The sequence below is a fragment of the Aquarana catesbeiana genome, linkage group LG07, assembly GCF_042186555.1.
Source record: "Aquarana catesbeiana isolate 2022-GZ linkage group LG07, ASM4218655v1, whole genome shotgun sequence".
Lineage (NCBI taxonomy): Eukaryota > Metazoa > Chordata > Amphibia > Anura > Ranidae > Aquarana > Aquarana catesbeiana.
Window position 1 is genome coordinate 335,682,870 of NC_133330.1, and position 12,730 is coordinate 335,695,599.

At 42.0% G+C, this 12,730-nt stretch overlaps 1 long non-coding RNA gene across 1 annotated transcript; it reads right to left on the bottom strand.

Annotated features, from left to right (window-relative positions):
* Window positions 1-227: 227 nt before the first annotated feature.
* On the bottom strand, window positions 228-12,198 carry LOC141103851 (uncharacterized). Its single transcript, XR_012235380.1, has 3 exons — window positions 12,073-12,198; window positions 6,095-6,302; window positions 228-621 (listed from the first exon to the last, which is right to left on the bottom strand). It is a non-coding gene; the product is annotated as an uncharacterized lncRNA (long non-coding RNA).
* Between the last annotated feature and the right edge of the window lie 532 nt (window positions 12,199-12,730).

The following is a 12,730-nucleotide window of genomic DNA, read 5'->3' on the forward strand; positions in this document are numbered from 1 at the left end:
CATAAAATCCCAATAAAATACATTTTCGGTTGTAACATGACAAAATGTGAAAAATTTCAAGGGGTGTGAATACTTTTTCAAGGCACTATAATATTTGGGGGTTCTAAGTGAAAAAGTAAAAAAAAAATTACCCCAGTAGGCAGCAAGTGGTTAAAATGTTACAAACAGAATTGAATAAGGTCCCCTTTGCTGGCTAGAGATCTGAGGTAGATGCTCCACACCACAAGTGAACAGTTCAGATATATTTTAATAGGTCAAAGGAAGAAACCAACATTTTTTTTTTAAGGCCCCAACATAGCCGGCTGCATCAGAGTTTCCAGACCGATGACACTGCCTATGGACAAAGTTGCACGATTGGTGGTGTTTAGACCAGTACAGTCTCAGGCACAGGGGTCTTCTTTATTTCCTAGCAGTGACGCTGCACTTCGGTGATAAGGATTCTTTCCTTGGCCTCCCTCTTCTGCCATTGGCTGGATGTGTGCAGGCCGAGCCTCGTACTGAGGTTATAAGCGGAAAGAGGCTCCATGGAGATGGGCCAGGAGTTTGGAGGTCTTTGGAAAAGCCTGAAGGCTGCTGAAGAGAACAACCATCATCTGCATCCGGGGAAGCGTCCTTCAATAACTGGAAGAGAAACAAAAGATCAGGTATTCAGAAAGAGATTTCCTCCAATCAGAAAACGTAATTTCCTGTGCGGTCACTGGGACAGGAAGTCAGGGTGAATGTTCCCAATGGGGACACAAAACACCAATAGCAATTTTGACAGAGGTTTTAACCCCTTGGTGCCAAACTGGTGGCCCTTTGGCAGTTCAATGTTCAGCCCCTGGGCCCCTGCCATCTGTGTTTGTATGTTCCTGCCTAGACTGACTTCCAGCAGTTAAAGGCCAATTGAACTTTTCGTTTAAATCTGCTAAATACATGTCAGGTTCATAAAAGCAAAAGATGTGCACAGAAAAGTCAGTCCCCTGCCAGCATGCTGCAGAGTAGCACCCATACTCTCTGTATGCGGAAGCAGCAGCCTCTCTGCACATGCCCCCCCCCCCCCCCCCCCGCTGAGTCAGAACAGGAGCTCTCCAATCAGCAGGGAGCAGGAGCTTTTCAATTGAGAGGCTTATAGGGGTTGTGTTGAGCCTCTGAAGACCACTGCAAGGGTGCCACTCTGCAGCATGCTGGCAGAGGACAGGATTTTCTACTCAGGCTGTGGCTGCTTTATAAAAAAAAAAAAAAAAACAACCGTAAAACTTTGCACATCTTTTGAGAAGTAGTAATATGGGTAGGTGACAATGACAAGGAAATGGCACCAACATCCCTGTAGATAAGTGTAGACAAGGGAAATTTTTGAGGGTGCCGGCAAAACAAGAAGAACTCATTTCAATACTCCGCAATATGTATAAAAAAAATGACAAGATTTTTATTGCTACATACAAGACAAAGTTAAAAGGTTTTTTTGGTACAGTGGAACCTCGGATTGCGAGTAACGTGGTTAACGAGCGTTTCACAATACAAGCACTGTATTTTTAAAAAACGTAACTCGGTTTATGAGTGTTGTCTTGCAAAACGAGCACAATTCAGACCAAAGGGTGGGCAGTACCGCTTTTGGCCTGAGGTGGGGGGGGCGCCGGAGCCGAGCAGAGCCAAACGTCCTGTTCAGAAATGCACGGAAAGGCCCCAAGTACAGCACGGCTGACCTCAGCAAATCTCGGGTAGGAAGTCTTTCCGAGGTCAGCCGAACTGTTCTTGGGCCTTTTCGACGGTTTCCGAGGCTCTCCGGCGCGCCCCCCCCCCCCCCCCGCCTCTGGCCGCATGCGGTATTGCATCCCATTGAAGTCAATGCGGAACGAATTATTTTCGTTTCCATTGACTTCAATGGGAAAACTCGCTTTGATATGCGAGTACTTTGGATTGGACGAGCATTCTCCTGGAACGGATTATGCTCCTAATCCGAGGTTCCACTGTATAAGTTATGTGCACATGTACAAGGAAAGATCTAGAATGCAAAGCAGATGACAACATTGAATCACTCGGCAATAGCATTGGAGTGATTGTCCCAACATGTTTCGTCACTCTGGGTTCATCAGGAGATAATTTAAAGACAATGTAACACTGCATAGAACGAAACAAAATTAAAAACATTACATTGACTTAGAATACAATACAAAAAAAATAGGAAATAAAAATAATAATGGCACGGTAGAGTAAGCTGTCGACTACCACGCCCATCACCAATATGAGGATCTTTTGCCGGTGTCTTGCCGAATAAGTTCCTTCGGCGGATAGGTTCCCCCCCTGTACTGCGCAGGCGCAGCGCCTGCGCAGTACGTACTACTGTCGGCCGCCGGAGATAGCCGAAGCTCAAACGCTTCAATCAGCTGTACACGGCGCCTGTGCTCTGGGTCCAGGTTCCTTCCCCACTATCCAAGTGGACCTAGAGGGGGAATCTAAAAGTGCCGAGCGCAGCGAGGCCGTGCCCGAAGCGTGGCGAGCGAAGCGAGCCCGCAAGGGGCCCTCTTACAGGCGCCGTGTACAGCTGATTTTCAGCTGTTCCGCTTCGGCTATTTCCGCCGGCTTCTACAGCGCCTGCGCAGTAGAGGGGGGAACTAATCCGCCGAGCGGAACTTTCTCGGCAGAACACCGGCGACTCAATGTCAAGTGAAAAAAACCGTCACTGGGTAGTGCACATAAGAAGATGCCAAATAGGGCCCGAAAAAATTGTTCGGCTGCAATCTAGCCAAAGGAGCAGTGCAAAAATGTATAAATTAAAATATCCTAAGTGAAATATAAATCTACTATAAAAAATAGTTTAAGTGAAAGGGAGTGAGGAGAGGGGGCGGAGAAAGGACTAGGAAAAGGAAAATAAGGGAGGGAAGATGACAAGTAGGGAGGGAAGGGAAGAAGGGGGGAGGAGAGGGGGAAAGAAAGGATGATGTTTTGATGCACCTGAAATACATTTAGCTGATTTTAACTGAAAGTTCAATCGGACATTAAATGCCCAAATTCTCTGACCATCTCCTGTATCATGTCTGCAGTCTCTGACCGTCTCCTGTATCATGTCTGCAGTCTCTGACCATCTCCTGTAATACGTCTGCAGTCTCTGACCATCTCCTGTATCATGTCTGCAGTCTCTGACCATCTCCTGTACTATGTCTGCAGTCTCTGACCATCTCTTGTATTATGTCTGCAGTCTCTGACCATCTCCTGTAGTATGTTAAAGAAAAAAACTGCGCTGTTTCCAAACCTACAACTACAGCTGCAGCTCAAAGTGAAATGTACACAAGCATAAATAGATAAACGTAAGAAGCTGCACTTCTCAAAAAACATAGTTACATAGTAGGTGAGGTAAAAAAAGACACAAGTCCATCAAGGCCAACCTATGTGTGTGATTATATGTCAGTATTACATTGTATATCCCTGTATGTTGCGGTCGTTCAGGTGCTTATATAATAGTGTTTTTAAATTATCGATGCCCCCCGCTGAGACCACCGCTTGTGGAAGGGGATTCCACATCCTTGCAGCTCTTACAGTAAAGAACCCTCTACACAGTTTTGGGGTTAAACCTCTTTTCTTCTAATTTTAATGAGTGGCCACGAGTCTTGTTAAATTCCTTCAAGTGGATAAAGCTGCCACGGAACATCAGAAGGAGAGCGTAGCTGCACTGGACACAGCGAGTGAATAATAGAGCATTGATCCCTCACTGTGTCCTATTATAGAACTCCCAGCACAGCAGGGTATCAATATTATAATAAATCACACAGGCAGCACAGTAAGTGCTCCTTTCATTCGTTCGTTTTTTTTTCGTTTATCAGATGATTTCATTTAGATGCGGCATTCGTTATTTCAGATAAATTCGTTACGTTCAGTTTGCCAAATTTGAAAGGAAATTCCAATACCTATAATTTAATAGTTTATAACTATTATTATAGTTATTATTATTTATTATTAAAATAATAAAAACTATAATAATGGTTAATAATTTAATTATGTTAGAAAATACGAAAAACAAAATTATCCAAATGTTTTTCATTCTTTCGAATTTAGTTGTAGAATTTATTTTTTTTTTAAATTCAAATAGTCTTTCATTCATTCAAAAGCAGAACCATGATAGAGCCACGATAGAGGCATAATAGAGCCATGATAGGGCCATAATAGGGCCATGATAGGAACATGATAGGGATATGATAGGGATATGATAGAGCCACGATAGAGGCATAATAGAGCCATGATAGGGCCATGATAGAGCACCTGCTTACTGTGCTGTCTGTGTGATTATTGTAATGCTGATGATCATAAGACGGTGAGATGCTGCTACTTTACACTTCATTTGGGGGGAGCAGTAAAGATGTGCAGCAGAGCTGCATTTTTACTGCCCCCCAAACAAATCCACTTTAACCTCTTCCCGTCCAGCGATGTACCAGTACGTCTCTGGATTGGAAGGGTGATATCTCGGTCATCACTGCAGCAATGATATCATTTTTTTAGCCCCAGCAATTCTGCACAAACTAAAAGTAATCCTAGGAAGCCGCTGGATTATTTTTCCAGGCAGTGGAAGGGGGTCCCCCAACCACCACCTTTAAGATGGGACCAGTAGCATCCAGTTCCTGAGACACAGTGAGAGGGGTGGATGTCGTTCCTCCCACTGTGTGACGTCACAAACCAGGAGTGGTGAGAATTGTATCACTTCCGGTTTTGTTATCATGTAAACAATCCATTACCGGCCTGAACAAGCATCTGATCAGACTGATCTTGGTTTGATCAGGTGCTTTGGAGGCCAGAGGACAGATAAGAGGGTCTAAAAGACCCCAGATCTCTCCATAAAGAGGACCGGTCATGGCCTATACTATCACAAGGGATGCTGTACATCCCTTGTGAAAGGAAAAAACAAAGAAAAAAAATGTAAAAGATACAGTGTATGGCAGTTTGTAGTGCACTTTGCCATATAATTCTATTATATCCTGCATCTGTGATCCACTTTCTGAAAGCACACCAAACCCGCAGGTAATAACAGAAGTCTATGGCTCAGTACAGGTAATAATAGAAGTCTATGGCTCAGTACAGGTAATAATAGAAGTCTATGGGTCAGTACGGGTAATAACAGAAGTCTATGGGGCTCAGTACAGGTAATAATAGAAGTCTATGGGGCTTAGTACAGGTAATAATAGAAATCTATGGCTCAGTACAGGTAATAACAGAAGTCTATGGGTCAGTACAGGTAATAATAGAAGTCTATGGGTCAGTACAGGTAATAATAGAAGTTTATGGCTCAGTACAGGTAATAACAGAAGTCTATGGGTCAGTACAGGTAATAATAGAAGTCTATGGGTCAGTACAGGTAATAATAGAAGTCTATGGGTCAGTACAGGTAATAATAGAAGTCTATGGGTCAGTAGAGGTAATAATAGAAGTCTATGGGTCAGTGCAGGTAATAATAGAAGTCTATGGCTCAGTACAGGTAATAACAGAAGTCTATGGCTCAGTACAGGTAATAACAGAAGTCTATGGGTCAGTACAGGTAATAATAGAAGTCTATGGGTCAGTACAGGTAATAATAGAAGTCTATGGGTCAGTACAGGTAATAATAGAAGTCTATGGCTCAGTACAGGTAATAACAGAAGTCTATGGGTCAGTACAGGTAATAATAGAAGTTTGTGGGTCAGTACAGGTAATAATAGAAGTCTATGGGTCAGTACAGGTAATAATAGAAGTCCATGGGTCAGTACAGGTAATAATAGAAGTCTATGAGTCAGTACAGGTAATAATAGAAGTCTATGGGTCAGTACAGGTAATAACAGAATTCTATGGGGCTCAGTACAGGTAATAACAGAAGTCTATGGGGCTCAGTACAGGTAATAACAGAAGTCTATCGGGCTCATTTCAGGTAATAACAGAAGTCTATGGGTCAGTACAGGTAATAATAGAAGTCTATGGGGCTCAGTACAGGTAATAACAGAAGTCTATGGGTCAGTACAGGTAATAATAGAAGTCTATGGGTCAGTACAGGTACATTGCACCGCACCTGCAGATCAGTGTGAAAGCAGCCCAGTGTAGCGAGTACAGAGTGCAGATATCCCCATTGCTGTTTGATTTTTAATTAAAAACTGACCTCAATCTTCACTTCTTCCTCAGGATTCCTGCAGGTATCGTTGGCGGTTGCTGTCCCCAGGCGGGTATGGCTGGCGGCTGCTGCTGGCTGTCCCCCTGGATGAATATAGATGGTCAGTTTTGCTGGTACTTCTGGCGAGTATTGTGGATACTGCTGGTGGGTACTGTTGGCGGGTGCTGGTGGGTTTTGCTGGTACTACTGGTGGGTACTGTTAGCAGTTACTGGTCAGAGATTACATACATGACACAAGGGACAGTCACAGATTACATACATGACACAAGGGACAGTCATAGATTACATACATGACACACAGGACAGTCATAGATTACATACATGATCACAAGATGGTCACAGATTACATACATGACACACGGGATGGTCAGAGATTGCATACAAGACACAAGGGACAGTCAAAGATTACATACATGATCACAAGATGGTCAGAGATTACATACATGACACACGGGACAGTCACAAATTACATACATGACACAAGGGACAGTCAAAGATTACATACATGACACACAGGATGGTCAGAGATTGAATGCAAGACACAAGGGACAGTCATAGATTACATACATGACACACGGGATGGTCAGAGATTACATACATGACAAACGGGACAGTCACAGATTACATACATGACACACGGGACAGTCACAGATTACATACATGACACACGGGACAGTCACAAATTACATACATGATCACGAGATGGTCACAGTCTACATGCATGACACACGGGACGGTCACAGATTACATGCATGACACACGGGACGGTCACAGATTACATGCATGACACACGGGGTACATGAGGAGGAGATGGCACCCCATTGGTCACTCAGGGCCGCTGTTAGAAATCACGGGACCCCCTACAACCTACTTGACAACCCCCCCTCCGCAAATCTAAAGAAAACTAGCCGTGTATGGGAGACATTGGGCCACATTGACATTTGAGGTCACCTGAATGTGTGACAAAGTGCGCAGGTAACGGGCAATCTGCAGCGCATTCCGGAAATGTACTTCACATGCGCAAAGAACTTGTGGTGCCCAATAATTGTTAATGGCGCCCCAAATGCGATGTGTTTGTCACATATATGGCAGCCCATTGAAGTGAACGGGTTCCCCTATGTGCGAAATACAAGGACATGTGATGAGGAATGTTTGTTATGTGAAGTATACAGGGATCTTAGGGATGGATATAGAAATGTGATGAGGAATGTTATGTGAAGTATACAGGGATCTTAGGGATGGATATAGAAATGTGATGAGGAATGTTATGTGAAGTATACAGGGATCTTAGGGATGGATATAGAAATGTGATGAGGAATGTTATGTGAAGTATACAGGGATCTCAGGGATGGTATATAGAAATGTGATGAGGAATGTTATGTGAAGTATACAGGGATCTCAGGGATGGTATATAGAAATGTGATGAGGAATGTTATGTGAAGTATACAGGGATCTCAGGGATGGGATATAGAAATGTGATGAGGAATGTTATGTGAAGTATACAGGGATCTTAGGGATGGGATATAGAAATGTGATGAGGAATGTTATGTGAAGTATACAGGGATCTCAGGGATGGATATAGAAATGTGATGAGGAATGTTATGTGAAGTATACAGGGATCTTAGGGATGGTATATAAAAATGTGATGAGGAATGTTATGTGAAGTATACAGGGATCTTAGGGATGGATATAGAAATGTGATGAGGAATGTTATGTGAAGTATACAGGGATCTCAGGGATGGGATATAGAAATGTGATGAGGAATGTTATGTGAAGTATACAGGGATCTTAGGGATGGATATAGAAAGGTGATGAGGAATGTTATGTGAAGTATACAGGGATCTTAGGGATGGTATATAGAAATGTGATGAGGAATGTTATGTGAAGTATACAGGGATCTCAGGGATGGGATATAGAAATGTGATGAGGAATGTTATGTGAAGTATACAGGGATCTTAGGGATGGATATAGAAATGTGATGAGGAATGTTATGTGAAGTATACAGGGATCTTAGGGATGGTATATAGAAATGTGATGAGGAATGTTATGTGAAGTATACAGGGATCTTAGGGATGGGATATAGAAATGTGATGAGGAATGTTATGTGAAGTATACAGGGATCTTAGGGAGGGTATATAGAAATGTGATGAGGAATGTTATGTGAAGTATACAGGGATCTTAGGGATGAGATATAGAAATGTGATGAGGAATGTTATGTGAAGTATACAGGGATCTTAGGGATGGTATATAGAAATGTGATGAGGAATGTTATGTGAAGTATACAGGGATCTTAGGGATGGGATATAGAAATGTGATGAGGAATGTTATGTGAAGTATACAGGGATCTTAGGGATGGATATAGAAATGTGATGAGGAATGTTATGTGAAGTATACAGGGATCTCAGGGATGGGATATAGAAATGTGATGAGGAATGTTATGTGAAGTATACAGGGATCTTAGGGATGGATATAGAAATGTGATGAGGAATGTTATGTGAAGTATACAGGGATCTTAGGGATGGTATATAGAAATGTGATGAGGAATGTTATGTGAAGTATACAGGGATCTTAGGGATGGGATATAGAAATGTGATGAGGAATGTTATGTGAAGTATACAGGGATCTTAGGGATGGTATATAGAAATGTGATGAGGAATGTTATGTGAAGTATACAGGGATCTTAGGGATGGGATATAGAAATATGATGAGGAATGTTATGTGAAATATACAGGGATCTCAGGGATGGTATATAGAAATGTGATGAGGAATGTTATGTGAAGTATACAGGGATCTTAGGGATGGGATATAGAAATGTGATGAGGAATGTTATGTGAAGTATACAGGGATCTTAGGGATGGATATAGAAATGTGATGAGGAATGTTATGTGAAGTATACAGGGATCTCAGGGATGGGATATAGAAATGTGATGAGGAATGTTATGTGAAGTATACAGGGATCTTAGGGATGGGATATAGAAATGTGATGAGGAATGTTTGTTACGTGAAGTATACAGGGATCTCAGGGATGGTATATAGAAATGTGATGAGGAATGTTTGTTATGTGAAGTATACAGGGATCTTAGGGAGGGTATATAGAAATGTGATGAGGAATGTTATGTGAAGTATACAGGGATCTTAGGGATGGATATAGAAATGTGATGAGGAATGTTATGTGAAGTATACAGGGATCTTAGGGATGGTATATAGAAATGTGATGAGGAATGTTATGTGAAGTATACAGGGATCTTAGGGATGGTATATAGAAATGTGATGAGGAATGTTATGTGAAGTATACAGGGATCTTAGGGATGGTATATAGAAATGTGATGAGGAATGTTATGTGAAGTATACAGGGATCTTAGGGATGGTATATAGAAATGTGATGAGGAATGTTATGTGAAGTATACAGGGATCTTAGGGATGGGATATAGAAATATGATGAGGAATGTTATGTGAAGTATACAGGGATCTCAGGGATGGTATATAGAAATGTGATGAGGAATGTTATGTGAAGTATACAGGGATCTTAGGGATGGTATATAGAAATGTGATGAGGAATGTTTGTTATGTGAAGTATACAGGGATCTTAGGGATGGTATATAGAAATGTGATGAGGAATGTTATGTGAAGTATACAGGGATCTTAGGGATGGGATATAGAAATGTGATGAGGAATGTTATGTGAAGTATACAGGGATCTTAGGGATGGGATATAGAAATGTGATGAGGAATATTATGTGAAGTATACAGGGATCTTAGGGATGGTATATAGAAATGTGATGAGGAATGTTATGTGAAGTATACAGGGATCTTAGGGATGGGATATAGAAATGTGATGAGGAATGTTATGTGAAGTATACAGGGATCTTAGGGATGGATATAGAAATGTGATGAGGAATGTTATGTGAAGTATACAGGGATCTCAGGGATGGGATATAGAAATGTGATGAGGAATGTTATGTGAAGTATACAGGGATCTTAGGGATGGATATAGAAATGTGATGAGGAATGTTATGTGAAGTATACAGGGATCTTAGGGATGGTATATAGAAATGTGATGAGGAATGTTATGTGAAGTATACAGGGATCTTAGGGATGGGATATAGAAATGTGATGAGGAATGTTATGTGAAGTATACAGGGATCTTAGGGATGGATATAGAAATGTGATGAGGAATGTTATGTGAAGTATACAGGGATCTCAGGGATGGGATATAGAAATGTGATGAGGAATGTTATGTGAAGTATACAGGGATCTCAGGGATGGATATAGAAATGTGATGAGGAATGTTTGTTACGTGAAGTATACAGGGATCTCAGGGATGGTATATAGAAATGTGATGAGGAATGTTTGTTATGTGAAGTATACAGGGATCTTAGGGATGGTATATAGAAATGTGATGAGGAATGTTATGTGAAGTATACAGGGATCTTAGGGGTGGATATAGAAATGTGATGAGGAATGTTATGTGAAGTATACAGGGATCTTAGGGATGGTATATAGAAATGTGATGAGGAATGTTATGTGAAGTATACAGGGATCTTAGGGATGGTATATAGAAATGTGATGAGGAATGTTATGTGAAGTATACAGGGATCTTAGGGATGGTATATAGAAATGTGATGAGGAATGTTATGTGAAGTATACAGGGATCTTAGGGATGGATATAGAAATGTGATGAGGAATGTTATGTGAAGTATACAGGGATCTTAGGGATGGGATATAGAAATGTGATGAGGAATGTTATGTGAAGTATACAGGGATCTTAGGGATGGGATATAGAAATGTGATGAGGAATGTTATGTGAAGTATACAGGGATCTTAGGGATGGGATATAGAAATATGATGAGGAATGTTATGTGAAGTATACAGGGATCTCAGGGATGGTATATAGAAATGTGATGAGGAATGTTATGTGAAGTATACAGGGATCTTAGGGATGGTATATAGAAATGTGATGAGGAATGTTATGTGAAGTATACAGGGATCTCAGGGATGGGATATAGAAATGTGATGAGGAATGTTATGTGAAGTATACAGGGATCTTAGGGATGGTATATAGAAATGTGATGAGGAATGTTTGTTATGTGAAGTATACAGGGATCTTAGGGATGGTATATAGAAATGTGATGAGGAATGTTATGTGAAGTATACAGGGATCTTAGGGAGGGTATATAGAAATGTGATGAGGAATGTTATGTGAAGTATACAGGGATCTTAGGGATGGGATATAGAAATGTGATGAGGAATGTTATGTGAAGTATACAGGGATCTTAGGGATGGTATATAGAAATGTGATGAGGAATGTTTGTTATGTGAAGTATACAGGGATCTTAGGGATGGTATATAGAAATGTGATGAGGAATGTTATGTGAAGTATACAGGGATCTCAGGGATGGTATATAGAAATGTGATGAGGAATGTTATGTGAAGTATACAGGGATCTCAGGGATGGGATATAGAAATGTGATGAGGAATGTTATGTGAAGTATACAGGGATCTCAGGGATGGTATATAGAAATGTGATGAGGAATGTTATGTGAAGTATACAGGGATCTTAGGGATGGGATATAGAAATGTGATGAGGAATGTTATGTGAAGTATACAGGGATCTTAGGGATGGGATATAGAAATGTGATGAGGAATGTTATGTGAAGTATACAGGGATCTTAGGGATGGATATAGAAATGTGATGAGGAATGTTTGTTATGTGAAGTATACAGGGATCTTAGGGATGGTATATAGAAATGTGATGAGGAATGTTATGTGAAGTATACAGGGATCTCAGGGATGGGATATAGAAATGGCTGGGCAGAGATTCCTGGCACATGGAGAGACATAGAGATGTCTTCACTGTCTTCTTGCTCAGCTCTGCAGTGACAACTCTCTGCACTTCTAGGCTGGCTTCATATTCACTTCTCTCCAAAATCCTAAAGTTTTGTGACTTTGTTCCCCTCCCCCACTCACCCCCTCCAGCAGAAGTACTACTCCATCCAAAGCCTGGAGTTCAGTGATCACAGAGCAGTGACAGTATGATCTGGAGGGAGGGGGGTCAGAGGTCAGGACTCAGGGAGGAGGAGCTGAAGAAAACTTCCTACTCACCCTGACCAATCACAACACTGACGAGGGGGAGTTTCAGGCCTGGAAAGTAATGCACCTCCAGGAACTCCTCCCTCTTCCAGGCCACACCCCCCCATCCTGCCCACTCAAGCAGCAGCCTGCAGGAGATAGGCTGGGAACCTGCAGGGGGCGGAGACTCCAGTGTCTGGCATTTATGGGGCTAATGGTTTCCATGGAAATCATCACCTCGGCTTGTTTACCTTCTGCCGTCTGAGCCGCACATGCGCAGTAGCTGCAGGGAGGATTTCATGCTTCTCCTGTGAAGTCACGTGGCCTCGTTCTGACCGTTACGTGCAACACGTGACTGCAGCAGAGAGCGACCTAACGGCTCACGTGGGAGTGGGCGTGACCAGAGGATGAATAGCCAATCAGGAGCTAGAGGCTGGAGCCGTTACACCTGTGACGTCATGACTTGATCAGATAAAAAGCTGAGCGGGGAAGGGAGCGCGTCAGTGTGAGGAGAGCGGTGAGGAGGAAACATCTCCACCACAGAGCTCCGGAGGGA